Genomic DNA, 20398 nt, shown 5'->3' with positions numbered 1-20398 from the left:
TCACAGTCCTTGCGGCCAAAAAAAACCCCGATGCATTAAATCTGGGTACATCGCCCGGCTTTATTAACCTGACGAGCACTTTACGAGGCTGTTTACCCGGTCCTTCTCTTCCCCTGTGCCTGGTTCCCGTGTGTTTATCACCGGAGGGATTCAGTGCATCTTCCCTGCAAAGAAATCATTAACCAGGTGTGGGTAAGTTTTTGTGAGAAGTTGGATTTTTCCTTTTCCAGAAGTAGAGGTGGTGTGTGCAGCACAAAAATACTCACAACTGAAAGTTAAAAGGCAGTTTGTTACCTTAATTGTGGGAATGTATTACTCTGTGGTGCATTATATGACTTTTCTCTCAGTAAGTCCACATAAATAAATGTGCAAAATAACTACTTTCTCCCTGCACAAGTGTTTCTTGCTTTTCTATTATGAACTCTGAAGTGGCTATAAAAGCTCCATTTCTGAATGGAAAAAAATATGCAAAAATCCACTATTTCTGGGAAATGGTTGGGATACTTCTGTTTCATCAGACCAGTCAGCAGTGTCCATAGAAACTGCTGCATGAAGCTAGATGAGAGATAAAGCATCAGTAGATAAAGCTGCACAGAATTCAGTGGGCTTCAGCCCTCTGCATTTCACCTGGTCTTTCTACACCCTGTCTTTAGAGGTATTTCAAGAAAAAAAGAAAAAAGAAAAAAAAAAAAAAAAAAAAGGAAAAAAGTGAAGCAAGCATTAAAATGTATCAAACTTGGCATATTTTGACAGATTCTGTCACTTTTTTTTTTTTTTTTTTTTTTTTTTTTCCAGTGCAAATTAGGTACATTTTTTTCAAAATAAATAAATAAATAAATAATGAAATACAATTAGTTAAAACCACTTGGCCCCAGCCCTTCCCGTTTGGAAAATGTTTCTAAAATTTTTCTCAGGGTCACTGTGGAACATCACTCTTCAACAGAGGCTTGTGAGGATTTCCATGCTAGAGCAACCCTAGCTGGGACATCGTTCTACAACCTCTTGTTCATGCAAATAGTAGATGATTTCCAGAGGACCCTTTTCAACTTCAGCTACTCTGTGATTTGGTGAGACAGCTTCTCCTCTCCTAACTGGCTGCCCCCTCATCATTGCTTTATTCTTCTCCTTCTGTATGGTGTTGCTTGTTCTCAGTGCCTACTAAAGCTGTGGGACTTGAATCGTTCAGCACTGTCATTTCTGGGACTGAGTCCAAAAATCTTCAAGTAAGCGAGTCCCAGACAGTTATTTCCCAGAAATGGTTCTGAAAACATCAGTCATTTGAACATGTCTCAAACTGCCATAGCAATGAGCCTGCTCAGTTGGACTGCCCCAAAATGCCCATAGGGCACAGCCAGTGTGTCTGTCCCCCACACAGAGGCTCACTTCCCCTCTAATTTAGGAACTAAAGACGTTATCTGTGAAACAATTAATAGTCTCAGCCTTCTCTGTCCATCTGTGCCTGATTTGAAGCTCATGGCCTGGGGACCCATCAGAGAGACCTGAAGGGCTGATGTCCAGCCATGGTGGCCACAACGTGACACCTCTCTGGGGAAGGGCAAAGCAGAGCAGGAAGGTGCAAACAACGAAACTGAGATTCAACATAAAGTGAGCTGCCCCAGCATTATGCTTAATAAACAGTAAATAGCCAGTGGAAGCCTTGTTTATGCAGTATTCCTCTCCTTAATGAAAGTTGTATGTGCTTGCTAGCTTGATACAGAGACATCAGAAAAGATTTATGCTTTCTTTTAAGAATGCTGTAGAATGCCCTTGGTATTCATATAATCAGTAGCCCACAAAACCTTACAGGGAATTTTTATCCCAGAGACCCATTTCCATCCCCACTGAGGGACCCAAGGGAACGAACGGCATGGAGCTGGAACAGGGAGGGTCAGGCTGGGGGTTAGGTAAAGGTTCTACACTCAGAGGGTGGTCGGGCACTGGGACAGGCTCCCCAGGGCAGTGGTCATAGCACTGAGCCTGCTGCAGTTCAAGGAACGTGTGGACAATGCTCTCAGACACAGGGTCTGATTTTTGGGTGGTCCTGTGTGGAGCCAGGAGTTGGACTTGGCGGTCCTATTGGGTTCCTTTCAAATCAGAGTATTCTAATATTCTATGGTTTAGTAGTATAACTGTGCTCAGTTTTGGGACACATGAAGAAAGACACATTCCAACCAAAAACAGTCTCTTAAAGTAGTTGGGAAAAAAAAAAAAAAAAAAAAAAGGAACCCCTTGAAGTGACTTTCAATTAAGCTTTTAAGAGAATTAGGATGCTCTTTGTGTGTAACAGCTAGACCATAAATTTGATTTCTAATTAAATGCTGGGGAGAGACTTCACATCACATGTCATTCTACCTGTAAATTTATTGATTTTGAGATTTGACCAAAGTTACTTGGAGATATGCTCTTTTCTCCTTCTGCATAGACGCAGCAACTGTGCAACTTCTGAGAAAACAAAGGAAAGCTGAAGGACTTGCCATTGCATTGCTATGCTACTGTAATCACAGAAAGTCACAGACTTCTTTTGTAGTTCTGGTCAGTTAATGGAAAGGTCAATATTCTACTGGAATTTCTCTCACACAGTGCTCTAAAGCCTGCTTATGGTCTCTGGATGAAGCCAAGTGCTTGTGCCACATTAGTCCTTAGAGGGTTAATTACATTCTTTTTTACCGGACCATTTTCAGCCACATCATACTTTAAGACAAACATGAGCAGATTTCATTATCTTGTTACAAAAGTTAAGGAGCAGATAATGCTTATTTCCTACTGGCAGTGTTATGGGGCAAAGCATTTTTAATAATTACACAGTTTTGCAGGTATGACTATTTCTCTGAACATTAGGCCTGAATAGCTGTTTTGTCTCTGTACTCTGTTACCCTTTATTACTTCCAGCTCTACAAAGATATATTCCATTTCTTCATCTAATTTAAATGAAAACTCTATTTCTGACTGCAAAAATAACCCTACCTTTCTTTTTTTTCTTCTGTTCTCTCCTCTATGACATTGGTTCAAGTGAAATGGTGTGGTACAGTTAAACATTTTTTCCACGACAACCCTTATGGTTTCCCAGATGTTAATACTCTATTGGGACAAAAACAACACAAATTACTTTCAGTCTATATAATTTGGTGACAGTAGTCACTGGGGAATTACCTGATGCTGTTTCTTGTGCTGCTCAGTTAAAGAAATGTGTCTCTTTGCTGTCACCCAAACCTTTGTAAGTTTTTTTCTGTGGGTCAAAGTGTTAAAGGCTTGGGACTGTCTGGTCAAACAAATGAGTACAGTGTGAAAAGGAGCACTGTGTGCAAGCATAGTACAGTCCCTGACCCCATCTCTCACAGCTCTTTAATTGCAAGGAAGTCATCACCTTACAACAGCATTGCAGAATGACTTGACCTGAAAACCCAGCCTGCAGTCTTCACCAAAGATAACTTGAAGATATCTTGCTAACAAATAAAACAAAGCATGGCTAGCACAAATTACTTCTCCTGTGCTGAGCAATACCCAAATGCACTGTGAACCCTACCCAATGTTTCTACCTAGAGAATTTATGCCATCCCATGCCTGCAGGGTCTAGGACACCAAGTATACAGTCAACATTTTATGCATCTGAATACTACACAGTCTACTACTCTGATTTGACCTTTCAGAAGGGTTCCGCTTACCATTTCACAATTTTTAAGCCAAATCTTTTCAAGCATCTATGGGTTATGATTCCCCAACTAAAGCACGGATAAAGTTTCAGGAGTCACTGTTCTTCCTTCTTGAAGCCAAGGAATTAAACTAGGCTATTCTTGTTTTCTTGTCTTCTGCAAGCATTAGAGCACAGATGGTTGTTAATGTTTAATTGTACAATTGTACCTTAATCTTTTGTTCATGGATAGTATTTACCCATCCTATATGAGGGTAAGAGATGCTTGAGGCAATTAAGATTTGGAAACTGTCATCTATTTTTGTGTTTAAACAATTCAGTTGGAACCAGAAGCACCTAGAAACAGACCTGTTTCTCAGAGATGATGCAAGCTTTGTGCAATTCCAGAGAAGCTGTAGGCAATCATTACCTTCAGGAAAACCTCAGCTGGCACTTGGACATACTTTGTCCAAAGTACAGCTCAAAAAAAAGTCTATGTGTTGGTTATACTTGAGAGAGGTACTGCAGGCTAAAACCTGCTACTCTTGCAGGTATTTTTCCTACCTAACAGTCTTTGTCAGTTTTTTTTTTTTTTTTTTTTTTTTTTCCTTTTATATTTTAATATGAATATAAACCAAGATTTCCAAAATTATAACTGATTCTGAGTGGTTAATTTGCTATCTCTCCAAGATTATCAGAGGGTGGCTGGTCAAGCTTTTGCAACTCTCAGACCACATTAAAATGTCACAAGTTAGACAAAATAAATGCTCTTAAAATGTCCACTGATAAATGACATTACTGGCAGTGCCATAAATGAGATGAAGAAATTCTATTATCAGGCACATTAGGAGGTGGCATCAAAAGAAATGTTCAAATTAAGACTTTCTTAAATGCATGGTTAGAGAGCTTTCTTGTCAAAAGAAATGTGAATATGAAGTTTCTTAACAGAAAAATATATATGGGCAAAACTGTGCAAGCTTGAGTGGTGGTTTTACCCTTCTAGGCAGCTGAACTCCACCACAGCCACTATCTCACTCCCCATCCTCAAAGGAAAAGGGAGAGAAAATGCAATGGAAAGGGCTCAAGGGTTCAGCTGAGGACAGGAAGATCACTCAACAATTATTGTCATGGACAAAACAGACTCAGCATAGGGAGATTAATATAATATATTGCCTATCACTGGCAGACCAGAACAGTGTGAAACTAAAGGCAAAGTAAAAACACCTTCCCCTCATCCAACCCCTTCTATCTCATCCCCCCCGAGCTGTGCAGGGGTACAGGGAATTGGGGCTGTGGTCAGTCCCTAATGCCCTAGGTCTCCGACACTCCTTCATGGTCATGCTGCCCCTGCTCCACGTGGGGTCCCTCCCAGTGGATGCCGTCCTTCCCAAACTGAGTCTGCGGGGGCTGCCCACAGGCAGCAGCTCTCCAAGCGCTGCTTCCACACAGCTCCATACCACAGGGTCCACCCCCCAGGAGCAAACTGCTCCAGCACGGGTCTCCCATGGGTGGCAACTCCCCCCAGACCTCCTGCTCCTCTCCACGGGCTGCAGCTCCGGCCCGGGGCCTGCTCCTGCGGGGGCTCTCCATGGGCCGCAGCCTCCTCCAGGCCACATCCACCTGCTCCACCGGGGGCTCCTCCACCCATGGGGGGACTGCAGCGTGGAGATCTGCTCCATGTGGGACCCATGGGCTGCAGGGGGACAGCCTGCTCCACCAGGGACCTCTCCACAAGCTGCAGGGGAACTGCTGCTGCCTGCCTGGGGTACCTCCTACTGCAATGACCTGGGGTTCTGCAGGGCTGGTTCTCACTCCTCTCTCCCAGCTCCTGTTGCACAGTTTTTTCCCTTTCTTCCGTCTGCTCTCCCAGAGGCCTTACCAGCTTTGCTCACTGGCTCGGCTCTGGCCGGCAGTGTGTCCATTTTGGAGCTGGCTGAAACTCGTCCTTATCTAACATGGGGTAGCAGCTGGGTTCTTCTAATAAAGGCCACCTCTGCAGCTTCCTACTGCCAAAGCCTTGTCATGTAAACACAATACAGCTTGTAATACCCCAAAATACACAACTGGAAGGAAGAGAGACCTTTGAATCATCTCTGTCCAAATGTGTTGGGGTTTGGGTCTCATTTCAAGGGAAGACAGAGCATATTTAATTTCATTATTATTATTACTATTATTATTATTATTATTATTATTAATGTTAAGTCCCATAGCTGTTGAATCTCTTGTCTATTTTCATACAGCTTTGGCAAACATCTAGTGATTATAGAGAAATTAAGCTCTTGTAGAATCTGTGAAATGGATTGTTGCATAGACCATTCACGTGCCCCAGCTCAGGGAAAAATGGCAATCAGAGCTTATGCATTAATAGACACTGGGAGATTCGCTTAGGAGAGATACTTCTCCAGAAACCATTATTCAGGGAAAATGCTTAGTTTTTCAATATATCAACCATAAGGCTCCAATTCTGAAGAAAATTAGCATTAGTCTTGTGCTTTCAGAATTAATTTTTGTTTCTGGTTTTAAAGTACCTCTATTGTTTCAGATTTTTTTCCTCCAACAATAAGTCCCTAGTCAACTTCTGGAAAGTTCCTCTGCTGGCCTGTTTCTAGGGGATGATATTTTTTTTTTTAGGCGTAAAGCAGCAACTTCAGTGGCCCTTTATGAAAGTCACAAAAATGCAGGTTCCGGGTCTTTAAAATACACTGGGTAGATGAAACAGACTGTTAAAATGTCTCTTGTTGTTTCTGGAGGGACTCAGCTTCTACTAGAAATAGTATTATTGACTTCATTACTATGAACTTCAACTCTTTCCTATCCTGATATTTACCACTGACTTGGGAACATAATTCTCATTAACTGCAGAGCAGTCTCATTTTTCCTTATCACTGAAGGCTCTATTTTCCTACTTGCTTTTACCTATCCTGTTTCTAGGGTTTCCAAGCGGAAAAAAAATAAAAAATCTTTCACTTGTCCTCAGTATGAGTCATAGATCAGGATTAGAAAAGAGGAATATTCACAAGGGATAGCCCAATGGTGTTAAAAACATATGAATATTTTAAAGTTTTTTGGGGGAAACATTTTCAGCTGCAAGATTTATATTTTTTTTATCTCCAGAACACATTAAAAATGGATATTCAGAATTGTGATAAATATGCGAAAGGAAAATAATGATTTGAAATATCCTATGATATTTCAATATGTAATGCCAAAGAGCAGAAAAGGTGTGTTGATGTGGAAAATTCTTAATTAATATTTGAGTAAGTATTCACTGTCTGCTTCCCTTCCCCCTTCACTTACTGTACAAGACTTTAATACAATCTCATATTCTCTGTGCTAAAAATCCACATAGGGAAGTGGCCTGTGATAGGGATAGAGTGACACCTGTGATAAGGATAGGGTGATAGGGTGTGGCCTGTCTGATCAACATTTTCTCATTATAAATTGTGATGGACGCTATTGGTCTATCTACCAACAGAATACTTTCCTGTGACTTGAAATGAATATTAATTAATCTATTATTCCTCTGTAAGGAATAGAAAAATAGAAAAAGGAAGCAGCTTCTCAGTCTCTCTAATTGAGCATTGTAATTGTCATCAGTACCCCTAAATATCAAATGCATTATTTCAACTGTGGAACAATTCCCCTAAAAAGCAATAGAACATAATTCCCAAATAACAAAATTAATTAATTTTATAATAAGAGAACATGCAAGCATCTTCTCTGTGTGTCAAGTAATGCAGAAGTCCTATTTTAACAGTGGTGAAATGGTGCACCGAACACCACTGAAACTGGATTTCTCCCTTTGGCTTTCTATGCTAAAAAGGATCTAATTTCTAATTTAAAATGACAACAGTAGATGAAGCACAAAAGTGGGGGATTCGTGGTAGGCTGAAGGACACATACGATGTCATTCCGTTGCTTTGTTTCTTTTTTTTTCCTTTCTTTTTCCTTTGTAAAATAAATAAAACCCTGGCCAGTGATCACTATTGTTACCTGCTGCTGGTAACAGCCTTTTGCTACCTCTCTTCCAGCTTCACAGCCCACACTAAGGTTTCCATGACAGACAATTGCGGGTCACAAAAACAAAACCAAGGGCATGAGCAACACCCTGGGGCTGTTGGAGCAGGCTGGCGGAGACGGGATGTGTGGGAGGCAGCTGTTGGAGGCAGGAGGTAGCTATGCCTCTTCTCTCACTTCTGGGCCACTTGAGCACTCGGCAGGAATCATAGGCAGTTGCAATTGCAAATACCTTCATCTGTGAGGATAGCTCAAGTGCTCTTTAAAAAAAAAAAAAAAAAGACACTCAAGAATTACAGGAGAGCTTCTTCTCTTTGCAAGACAGTCAAATTTTGAACTGACTTCCCCTGTAAACTGAGGAGAACCTAAAGAGAATGATTATTTAGTGGAAGCCTGTAGTCACATGCTGTTTGTTTGTAAACCTATTGGTATGGTCTCCTAAAACCATATCATTTCATCCTTGAGGAGTCCATACTTGTATTTTCCTTCCCTTTTTGAAGAGAGGGAAATAGTGGGATTTATATTGGCATTTAGCTGGTACTTCAAGAAATTGGTGCTTATTAGTACCATTACAAAGGTGGAAAACTATGGGAAAACTATGTTTAACCACAGACTCTGAGCAGCATAGCTTTGCTTTCTCAGACAACCTGCTCAGTGAGTAGTGAAGCTGAAGAGTTCACATCTGATCGCACACATCTTTTTTCCCAAAGGATATCCCATTCTTTATCATGCTTCTGTTGGGAGTTCCTCAGATTTATGCAAGGCCATGGGAGTAGGTCTGACTGTGGTACCGTGCTTTGCCATCTGTTTCATAAGCCTTCCTTTTTCTGATGAGCTAAGTGAAAGATTTTCAGATGAAAGCCACCTGGGGGAGGGATAGCTACAGGGACCACAAGAAACGCAGGCTCAAGCCATGGGTAGCTGTTAGAAATATTACTACATCTACACCTTACTCACTTCCACAAATGGATAGGAGTAAGTTTTTCAGTTTGGAGGCCAGACATAGGCTGCTGGGCAAGCCCTGCTCTGTTCAATGTGTTGGCAGAAGGATGCTGTTCCTCAGAAGGGTCAGGATATCAGCATATACTGAAGCAATGCCTGCAGCAGGTGGTAGGAAATGCCTGAGCATCTGAAATACTTTCTTTCTCCTAGACCCAACACACTTTCCTGATCATCATGCACAATGCAAATCTCCTCCTCATCTTGGGCACCAGAATCATTCTCCTGAGAGTAGAAGGCAAGCTCACATTCTCTTTGAGAGTACCCTCAGTGACCACAGGTTATATAAAAATTGTGGGCTAGAAATCTTGCTCCACAAAAATGAAACCTGGGTTTAGGCTCTTCTCTCTTGAAATTCAGATATCCCCATCCCACACACAGCCCTACACCCACCATGGCCTAAAAGAAGCTAGACCTGCTCCTTATGAGCTGGACACCATCCAGATAGCAGCCTGAGAACCACAACATAGCATGATGTGGGAGTGCACAGCTGGTTTGGGCATTCACCTGTGCAAGGTGAAGCCCTGCAGTTTTCAGGTTGGGTCTTCACCAGGCTAGGCTTTCAGCCTGCTCCTATACTTTGTATTGAGCAGTCTTTGGGATCAGCAAGATGAGGAGCAGGGCCAGGGAATGGCCCTGCACAAGCACCTCAACATCAGCTTATAGATTTATGTGCCTTCAGAGTTTTTCTGCTTAGAAAAACTCTGCTCATGGGAGAGGCAATTTCTCTGCTTTTCTCTTTTTTCTCTCCTACCTATAGTATTTCCATCTGTTTCTCTTTTTGGAGGAAACTATACTATCATTTGAATTAGCTGAAGTGCAATAGAGGAACAAAGAACTCAGCTGAGCGCATTTTTCTTTGCTGTGTCCAGAATAATCTGTTCATTCAAGGAGAAGAATAGACAAAGATCATCTGCATTGCTGATTTGGAGAAGCAGCCTGCTCACATCTCACAGGCTGAAGAGATTCTTGGGGTGCATTTCTTCAGACAGAGGCTGCCTTATCCTGCTGTCAAAGCACTGGCAGCTCTAGATTATCTGCAAATTTTGAAGATATCCAGGCAGTGTTACTGATATAAAGTATTGACAGCTTGCATGACCCCTATAAAAACACCATAAAAACATGCACAGCAAAAGTGAGAAGAGGGAAATTAAAATTTCACGTGTGAAGAGTTCAGGGGATGGTGTTTATTCACAGTTTAACTGTAGGGGTCTAATTAAGGACCAGTTGATGTGAGCGCTGTGCTTAGAGAAGCTGTACCACTTGAAAACTTCAACTATCACCATATGCAGCCTCAAAATAATTTAAATGTTGAGTTAATAGTAATTTTTTAATTATTATTATTCATTATTTGGGCTGAACAAAACTGAAGGGAGGACTGCAGTAGACAATCCATGAGCCAGCTATGACAACCAGATTGTCAGACTATGAAAGTTCTTGGAATATCAGCAGTGTCTTTACTGCCTTGTTTACAGTGTTATTTTCATCTTAGAAAATGGTTCAGAAAATGCCAAGTCTGTAAGGGCAGCCTGGTTTCAGAGACCTTTAGGGACCGTTGAAGACCGCAACTTTGGTTAAAGTTGTTTTAAGCAGACATGCCAACCAAACCAGACCCTGCTGCTGCTTCCCACTCCATAAGAGCATCCATCCTGCATACCTGGCTCCTCCTGGGGCAGAGCAGGTTGAATCAGGCTCTGCAGGAGCCAGCAGCAGTTTTTCTCTATGCATTTCATTGGTGCAGCAATTAGCTCATTTTACACAGCTCTCAAATAAACCAGACTGCAGTCATGTTGAAAAAAATAATATGTCTGTGTCTGAAACCTGACTGCAATCCAATTTCTTTAAAGGTTGCATGACACAGATATCCCAGAAACAGCTCTGCAGCAGCAACAGAGATTGATTCCACTTCCCCTCTTTTGCCAGGGAATAGCCTTAGCAAAACTTTCAAATTGATGGTAATTCACTAGTTTCAAAGGGCAGACAAAATAAATCTTTAATAAAGAGATTTGCCCCAAGAAGGAACTGCCAGTTTAAGAAGCTTAGAGCTCCAAATCATCGGACTGTGTTCTCTGTGTAATTTAATACTGGAGGATCTTGGCTAACTTCATTAAGAGGATGACAGTGAAATTGAGATAAATCATCCCATGGTTAGGAGAGAGACCAGTATAGAAAAAAAAATATATATACAGCAGGTCAAGTAGGTTATATTATTGCACAGATAACTTTCTTCCACACTAGTGTTCAAGTGAGTTTCATTGACACAGACTATACATTTGGCACCAGACCCCATGCTGTTGTAAAGTCAGGTATGTTGCATAATTCACGTAAACACATCTGTAGTTGCTGGACCTTTAATAGGTTTAGTTTTTTATTGTTTTCAGTCCACTGAGTGAATTTTGTTCTTCTTTATTTTTTTTTTTTTGTAGTCATTTTTACTTCTTAACCAAGTAATATATAAGAAATGTCTTTACAAATCATGTAACTGTAATAATCTTAGATTTTTAACTTCAAACACCTGATTCTGATAATTTAAAATACTTATTTCTTACTGTATGGAAAGATTCCCACTCTCTACAATCTTTTGATACAGTCATGCTAAGCAAATACTAAAACTTAAAAATGTCTCAAAATGACTAGAAAAAAAAAGCACTGCTAAGAAAGATATCCCCACTGTCCATACAGAGCTGTAATTCTATCTTATAACTGCTGTTGTGGTTTTGTTTTGTTTTTCTTTTTCTTTTTTTTTTCCCCTGCATAGAATATCAACCATTTATATAAAGACTTTTCTCCAGAAAGCTGAGTCACTGGTTTTATTAAACACATTCAGCATAAAACGTGCATTTAAATCATTTAAATAATGCTTTTTCTTACATTTTGACAAAATTTGTCCTGCATAACATTCAGTTCTTCCAACTGAGCAAGATTTTAAATTCAGAATCCTTATTTCAGGCTTTGTCTTCACAGCTTTTCAATGCCAGCCCTCTGTAGCGCCTCTCTTGCTTGTGCCTGCTGCTTTTCAGAGGCAGGATGCTGGACACTGCAGGAATAGCTGCTCTGCTTTAACCATTCTCTTATCTCCACTTTTGTCCATCATTAGTTGTGCACATACAGATCATTTTCACTCCATTTTGGAGGTAGCAGCCCAGGATGGATAAGTATGGGCTGTGACACCTGTTTTGGCTGAGCTCTGGATGTATTAATTTCCTGAAACAAAGAGCATGAACAGTCCATACTTTGGCATAAAATATTATAATGTAAGATTGAATGAAACCCAAGAGCCTTGGCTGGAACAGGTAATTTCTTTTTAATGATTTTATTCCATTTGCATTGAGTTATAATACATTTCCTTAGTACACAGCACAGGAAAATATTCTTCTTATAACTGATTGATTTAAAAAGGTTCTGCTCTACATCAGCCAAGAGGGACGACACAGGCCTGAAGTGACAGACAACCTAGTCTTGAAATAAGAGCATTAGGAAGCATTAACTCTTGCAAAAACTGACCTGTCGCATCATCTGCTTGAAGAGACTTAAACAGGGACTTATAACCTAAATTACAGAGTGGATGATCACTGTTTATGTCTGATTCCTTGCTACATCATTTTGAGAGATGAAGGATGCTCCCTATAAAGTTAGGGCAGTTATAGGAGCTGTGCAATGCTTACTCGCTGCCACCAGCCGTGATGTGTCACCCAACTCTACACTGTGGGCATGTGTCATGGCAGCTGAAGTCCTCCCTGGGCTGAGAGCTGGGCTTTGCATCCTCTGGGCAGATTGAGGAGGTGGCTGGTGTGTGTTGGGGGGGAGATACTGCTCCTTCAGACTGAGTTCCTGTCTTCATGTAAATACCAAGGGAAAAGGAAAAAGCAAGCAAGCAAAGCTGATCTTCTCAGCATCCTCCTCATGGTCTCTAACCATTTTCAGCTCAAATTTCCATATATCTCATTGTATTTATGTATTTAGTAACCCTCAACAGAATTCTTCCCAATGCCTGTTCTCCACCTTAAATCTACTAAATTTTTTATCCTACAGCCTAAGGAAACTTCTAGTGTTCAGTAGGAGCTGAACTCGGATCTCTCACAGAGTCCCTTTTACCACTCTTGTGCTTATTGTAAAGTATCCTTTATTCAAATGACAGACCCTTAAATTCCATGTTCACATTTCATATGAAAGAGGAGTGACTAAATCAGTCAAATTTCACAGAATTACAGAATGGCTGAGGTTGGAAGGGCCCTCTGGATGTCACCTGTTCCAATTCCCTGCTCCAGCATGGCTTCCCAGAGCAGGGTGCCCAGCACCACTTCCAGGTGGCTTTTGAAAATGTCTGGGGAGGGAGACTCCACAATCTCTCTGGGCAACCTGTGCCAGTGCTCCATCACCTGCACAGTGCAATGTGTACAGCAACACTAAGCAATCACAGAATTATAAACAAACAAACAAACAAATAAATAAATAACCACGAATGTTGTTGAGAAGGTTGCTGAGAAGGTTTCTAGCCCTTTTACAATCATAGGGCAGGAGCAGTTATAATTATTTTAGTCTTGATAGTTATTTCTCTTATCTGTTCTCCAGGAATGTAGACTTATGCCTCCCAGCAGCCTTTTCCATTCTGGCACAGAAAATTTGCTCATTTTCTATTTTTTAATCTCTTGCTCATTTTTTTTTCCCAGTTTATATCTACTACTTCTCTTCAGAAGCAAATGTTCTTCTCTTTTCTTTTGCAAAAAACCTTTATTGTATTTGAGTTAACTGTTGGTTAAACTTCACATTCAGAATAGAAAGCAAGCCTGACAATCTCAAATCCTTTAAGAAAACCTATGATAAATTTCAAAAGTTCTCATTTTGTACTGATCGAATTAAAAGTATTCAAATAGAAATGATTAACACAATTCCGTATTTAAGAGTTGCCTTTTGCATTATATTTTCCCAAACTGCCTCTGTTTTAGCACTTATTCCTTGAAAATAACTACACAAGGAAGAAAATTTCTGGAAACTTGGCCTTGCAAACAGGCTTTGCCACATACTGATTCCAATTGTTTTATTAAAAATGTTCAACAAACAAGGCCCTCTGGAGAAGTCTAGATGTTTTCAAGAGGACACCACCACCAGGGCTACCCAAAGTTCCCATGCAGAGCTACCATGCTATGCAAATATCCATGCACAGCTCAGGGGGGTTCTGCAGTGTGGCACAGCAAGTTGCAAAGCTGCCTCCACAGACAGGGAAACAGCAGTGCTCTGTGATGGAGAGGGAAACTTGCCAGTTCTGAGATTAGAACAATGTTAGAAATAAATGGAAAGTTTTCCCCCTAAAAAGAGAGATATTGACCTCTTCTGAACTGTTTGACTGCAGCCACTAATGAAACAGCCTTGCTTTCTAACATCTGCAGTTGTTAGCTGCATATTCTTAGATAAAACTTCTTGTATTGCCAGCATCTGTCTGTGTAGGAAGAAATTGAAGACTTTAGGAAAGACATGTTTTTCCCCTGATGCCTCAGTTAATGGAAATATCAAATACTGCAAAGTTGTTGTTGTTGTTGTTGTTGTTTTTGCTGTTTTTGTTTGTTTGTTTGTTTGTTTAATTTCCTTAAGATTTACTGCTCATTAGCAGGGATAGGAGCATTCTCCATTAGCAGGGAAGGGGAATTAGGAATATTTACAAATACAGAGATCAACTACTATGATAGGACTTAAACTTTGGCAAAAAGCCACGGTGATAGCTAATTATACAGGAAAGCATTACAATTGGGAAAATATGTTGTATATAGTACATCACTTGAATTTTCAATCATGTTTCAAGTGTTTTGGACTGAAAGGGATATTTCATCTGAATATGCAGAAGAGCTGAAATGTGTCTTCACCAAGCAGTTAATTTTGTATTTGCAGTTGAAAGGATCTTAAAGTATTTTCTGTGTTCTGGAGCTTTCTATCTGTGCATCAGGTGAAGACTGCATAGCTACAACTTGCTTTTTACAAATGAAAAGGACTGATAGAAAACTGGAGGGAACAAATATTTCATACCAACATTTCTTTTACAGTTACATTACCTTGCGTTTGGCCTTGTTGAACCTCATGAGGTTCACACAGGCTCACCTCTCAAGCCTGTCCAGCTCCCTCTGGATGGCATCCCTGTCCTCCAGTGTGTCAACTGCATCACACAGTTTGGCGTCATTGGCAAACTTGCCAAGGGTTCATTCAATTTCACTGTGTGTCACAAACAGAGATGTTAAACAGCACCGGTCCCAACACTAACCCCAGAGGAACACCACTCATTACTGATCTCCACCTGGACACTGAGCTATTGACCACAACTATTCAAGAGTGACCATCCAACTAATTCCTCACCCATCAAGTGGTCTGTCCATCAAATCTGTGTCTCCCAAATTTAGAGACAATGATATCATGAGAGAGACAAGGGTATCATGTGGGATATAAATAATATTGTATAATATGATGTAATGTAATGTAATATAATATGATACAATGTAATACATTGTAATGTAATATAATATTATATAATGTAATATAATATAATGTAATGTAATATAATTAATGTAATTAATATAATGTAATGTAATTAAAATAGTATAAAGCATTCTTTGAAGACAAAGGGCATCAAAGAGTGAGTGACAGTTTCTCTGGTCATAAATACTACTTTCATCTAAAAAACATAGTGGCAAATGAGAAGGAAAGGAATGAAATTTCATTTGTTTGTGTACCTTAGTACTCAAGCACCTGTATTCAGCATTTGATTTCAGATACCTTTGCTGAATATTCTTTGTCTTACAATATAATAAGCATTACAAAAGGTATAAAACTTCACAAAATTTGGGTATAGCATGTTCATATAAAGAATATTGTGTAGCAAGAGTCAGTGAAGAGATGCCCATATTTTATGCCCTATTAGTAACTGGACACAAATACTATCACCAAATCTTTGTTTTCTAATTTTCCTAAAAATGGTGAAATTTATTATTTCCATTCATTCACCAAATGCACTAAAAGAAGAATATTTTCTTCTTGTAAAATGGAATAGATAGCACAAATCTGTCAAATATTGCTGTCTAAGTCTGAAATAGAAAGTATTCCTGTAATTTCTGTAAAGAATTTAAAATCTTAAACAAACAAACAAAAAAACAAACTCCAAAATCCCAGCTGTACTGAAATGTATTAAAATGGAGACAGACACATTACAAATTATAACATAGACCTTGTAATAATTGAGATATACATCAGAGAATAAAGGAGTATGTAGTTCAGATATGCTGAGGGAAGTAATTTTTTCTTAAAATGCTCCTCAAAAGAAAGCATTCCCCAAGATTTTTCCCATGATGGAAGGGGGAAGGGGTGTCCCATCCTGAGACCCTACTGTCAGGTTTCATTGCATGGGCCAGCAGATACAGAAGCTGTTGAGAGGCACAAACACAGGCAGATAATGTGAGCATGAAAACCTTTCTTTCTTGGGAAGTCAGGCAAAAAACTTCCATCGCTGACCTCAGATGTCCCAATAAATGGGTAACTCAAGTTCAGCCGAGCTCATTCTACATAGCTGCGTATGGTGTGTTGCCAAGATATAGACTCTCATTTATATAATGTGTAAGCAGGAGCAGCAGCAGCTTTGAAGCCAATGTTAGAAGTGTAATTGGGTGAAATCCAGGCTTCTTTTAAGATGATGAGAATTCTGGCAGGAGATTTTAGGAGTGAGGGCTCCACTCATTAACTGCAAGCCAGTTCAGCAGTAGGGGAAACATGACTAAGATTTCTCAGGTCCTAGAAAAAAATAATTTCTACACATTATTCAAAGTATTGATTCATATACATAGCTTTTCCAAAATAACAATAACAATAGTAATAATTGTAAATAATAGAGGACACACTACAGGTTTCATAACGGGAATGAGCTAGAACCAGCTCCACCAGATGCCATTCTCAGAGAAACATTGTGTGCCTTTGACATAATTAAAACATAAGCATGCACAATTTCTAAACTTCAGACTGTGGCATTTTTTCTTGATTTCCAGTGATTGGTATAGAGTGATGCATAATGGCTCACTTGGCAGACTGCCTTTTTGCAAAGGGACAGGTAGATCTTGTCTGTAAAAAGAGATAACATAAAAATCCTTTATCCCACATGCTAGAAAGTAATGACTCCTTATCATTGATTTATCAATAGAAGGTGGATTTGACAATACATGTGAAAATAGAAGTGGCTCACATGAGGATTTAGGACCACTGTGGATGAGAGAGTAGGATCATAAGAAGTTCATTTATAAGTACACAAGCAAGGCGCTTGTTGAGAGTAAAGTCTGAATATTTATTAACTACTCCTGCTTTAATATGCTCCAGATTTCCTTGGAAATCTTAATTTTCTGAAGTTACTAATGGTTTCTGAACCTATGAATGTACCAAATACACACACAAAGTGAGATGCTCCTTCATCCCTCCATCTTCTGTAGCTGCAGCCAGAACAATTCTTGTTTCCAGATAAATTAATGGTTTCTCCTTAACAGCAAATTAAAGACTTTTATTTATTTATTTTTTAAAGACAAAACATGGTATCAATTTGTTTGCCACCCTCACACATAGACATGAAATTCTAATCAGCAAAACAGAATCAGGAACAGTTTGTAAGGCTTTTGGTATAGTCTTGCAAACACTCTGAAAACAATGCTGATTGTCTTACACTTCTGTTGAACTGGGCTTTGTGTCGTGTAACACCACATGGCTTTTGCTACTGTGCACAGGCACTATATTTAATCTATGACAGGGTGTGCACTCCCATTTTTTTTTTCTTTTTACTTTTTTTTTTTTTTTTGTGGATAAAGAAACTAGCAGGCAAGAACCAAGTAAGGAAGATTTGTCTGGTTTAGGCCAAGTTTCCTTTGGTAAGTAATTTTTTTCATCAAATGAGAATGCTGCTTCATTTCACCCAGAATGATGTGCTTTGCAAAAGTACCTTAAGTGGTCTATGTTACAGAGGATAAAGTGATCTAGGAAAAATCTGTAGGAAAAATTTGCAGGAAACTTGCTTCCTCAGACCAGTCCTGTAGCTCTAGCACCATCCCAGAGTTTGGACTGATGTTTTCAGGGGCTTTAGTGCCCACTTGTGGCCTTTTCCTTGTCCCTTTCTGTCTTGGTGGTCTTCTGAGATCATCCTGTACTTTGGTCAGGAAGGTCATGTACCAGAAGAGACTGAATGCCAGGACTGGAAGCTGGCAGACTTTTTAGCTATGTTCTTGCACTGCTAGTGAAAAAATGTTGCTTGTCAATGGCCCTTGATACTAGATATTGTTCTCCTCTTGTCTGTGCTTTTGGAATTTCAGTCCAAGATGGAATAAAAATGACAGTACAAGAGACACGGTATGGTCCAATGCTCAAATGACAGTCACAAAACAAAAAGGAGTTGGCTGCAAATTCTCGTAAGTGTCTACAAACATACACAAAATCCTTAGGATGATGCATTGTTCCTCCAGAGACACATACATACTGAAAGAAGTAGAGTTTGCCCATCTGCAGAGCGTTTGGCATCTCCGTGAATGATGACGTATTCATTTTCACCAACAATCTGAAAATTCACGTGTGGAAACATTTTTTGCTTCTGTACAGATGGGTACTTGGGTGAAATGAACAGATCACAAAATAATAAGGAACAGGTCGATTATGAGCAGAACTCATTTTTTATCTGCTGTCAAGCCTCAGCAGTGGAGGGAACACAGTCATATGTGTGCCCTAATGAAATGTGACAGGCATTTAGAGACCAAAGGCTGACATTTACTGACAGCATCGCCATCTGCACACTGAAAGCTGCTAGCATCCGGACATCATAATCTGTTAAGGACTGTTTATTATTGTACCTCCAAATTGCAGGTCACACAGATCCTGGGGTTTTATGGCATTAGCTCTGTATGCAGCCCTGTTACCTCAGCAAGGATCATAATTCTCAATCTCTCAATGTGCTCCCTAGCTGCATGTTTAACTTTCCAAATAATCAAGATACTTGCATCCTAATAGGCTAAGATACAGATATTTGAAAAGGGACAGAAAGAAAGAAAGAAAAAAATAAAATCAACAAAATAAGCTCACAAGCCTCCTAGCCTGCCAGCAGGCAAAATAGATGTTAACCTAATTCTTACCAAGGCAGATGGAGTTATATAATCTGATTTCTAAGAGTAAGGGTTTTCTCAAGGAAAGATTTAGCATATGTAGTATATAGATGTTTTGACAGCTTCAGAGTTGTAACATGGCAGTAGTTTCTACAAATCTATCTCTACACACAATGCAGGTACAGACGAAACTGTTTAAAGAATTAAACAAGTGGTAAAGATAGGGTTTGGGCTTGTTTTTTGTTGTTGTTGTTTTTCTCCTTCTTTTTTTTTTTTTTTTTTTTTTTTTTTTGCCTATACCAAGGAACAATGTCACCTGAGATGTGTTGGACAACAGAGATTTAAACAGGGACTAGGGGACTGACCCAATGTTTAATTCTTAGGCCTTTTTTTTTTTTTTTTTTTTTTTTTTTTTCAGAGCAAAGAAGAAGATGACCTTGGGAGACAATAGTACAGGTTAGCTGGAATAAAATAGAGCAGGGGAAAATCAATGGAGGTTAACTTAATCTTCAACGTTTCCTTCCATTGCAAGGAAGAGGAGAAAAGGCTGAAGCCACATATCAAGTTCTAGAAGCAGGTGTGCCGATTTTTGCCTGGAATAAAATGTTTTTTCATCATATGAGGTACCCTGAGGAATGGTCCTGAATTCCAAACTGGCTTGCTAGAGTACTGTGTTTGCTCTCCTGCCTGGCAGTGAACAAGGAGCACCCAGGGACTTCTCTTTTTTTCATTGAAAAGCAAACAAACAAACAAACAAAACACCACCACAACACAACACAACAAGAGACTTGTTTAACTGCTCCGGGTGGTGGAGGAACATTTCTGGCCAGGTAGAGGTCCAGTGCTTTCTGCAGAGTTTTACTCCTTGGAGATTGGCTACAGCCTTGTTTGTTCTCATCCAGCCAGCTCCTCTGAGCACAGTGATGAGCAAGCTGACACCTGACCCGGGCACTGAACTTTGAAGCCAGCTGTAGCAAACAGTGAAGAATTTGGTACCTTCTAAGCTGAAACAGAGTTCTCAACTAGGTGGCATCCTAGTGTCTCAAGTGATGAGGAAATATGGGAATTTGGAGCATCTTGTTCTTTCACACAATTATGAGAGGGGAAAATGGTGTGGGACTTATTTATTTAAATTAGAGAGTGATTCAGGGATGTGCTGGGTCCCCTCAGGTACCCCTCTTTATTTCTTTTTTTTTTTTTTTTTTTTTTTTTTTGGATCTGCTCACGTGACTTTTGTCTGGAGGTGAATACATGAAAATAAAGAAATGTATGAGGTCAAGAGAAGAGCTGCAAAAGTACCTCAGCACTGAGAAGGCCAATTTGTTCCCTGCATTCAGTTATCTAAACCAAAAAGTACAATGAGACTCCCTGTTCCTGCCTATAGATCCAGAAAGCCTAATGCTCACTTATGTGGTCCATGGGAAATCTGAAGTCGGATAGACGTAGTCAACTGTCACAAGTCAGGGCAAACTGTGCCCCAGGAACAGTTTTTGCCTTGAAAGTAAGTATTAAAGATCACTGTTTTATGGGTAATTCATCAGCAAGAGAATGTAAGGAAGCACTGGCTAACAGAGTTGTCCTCTTTGGAAATAAACACATACAGTGAGCTGTAGGAAAGGGTCAATATGTTATCAATGAGACAAGTAAGATTTAT

Source organism: Aythya fuligula, chromosome 2 (assembly GCF_009819795.1).
Source record: "Aythya fuligula isolate bAytFul2 chromosome 2, bAytFul2.pri, whole genome shotgun sequence".
Classification (NCBI taxonomy): domain Eukaryota; kingdom Metazoa; phylum Chordata; class Aves; order Anseriformes; family Anatidae; genus Aythya; species Aythya fuligula.
This window is presented reverse-complemented; position numbering follows the sequence as displayed.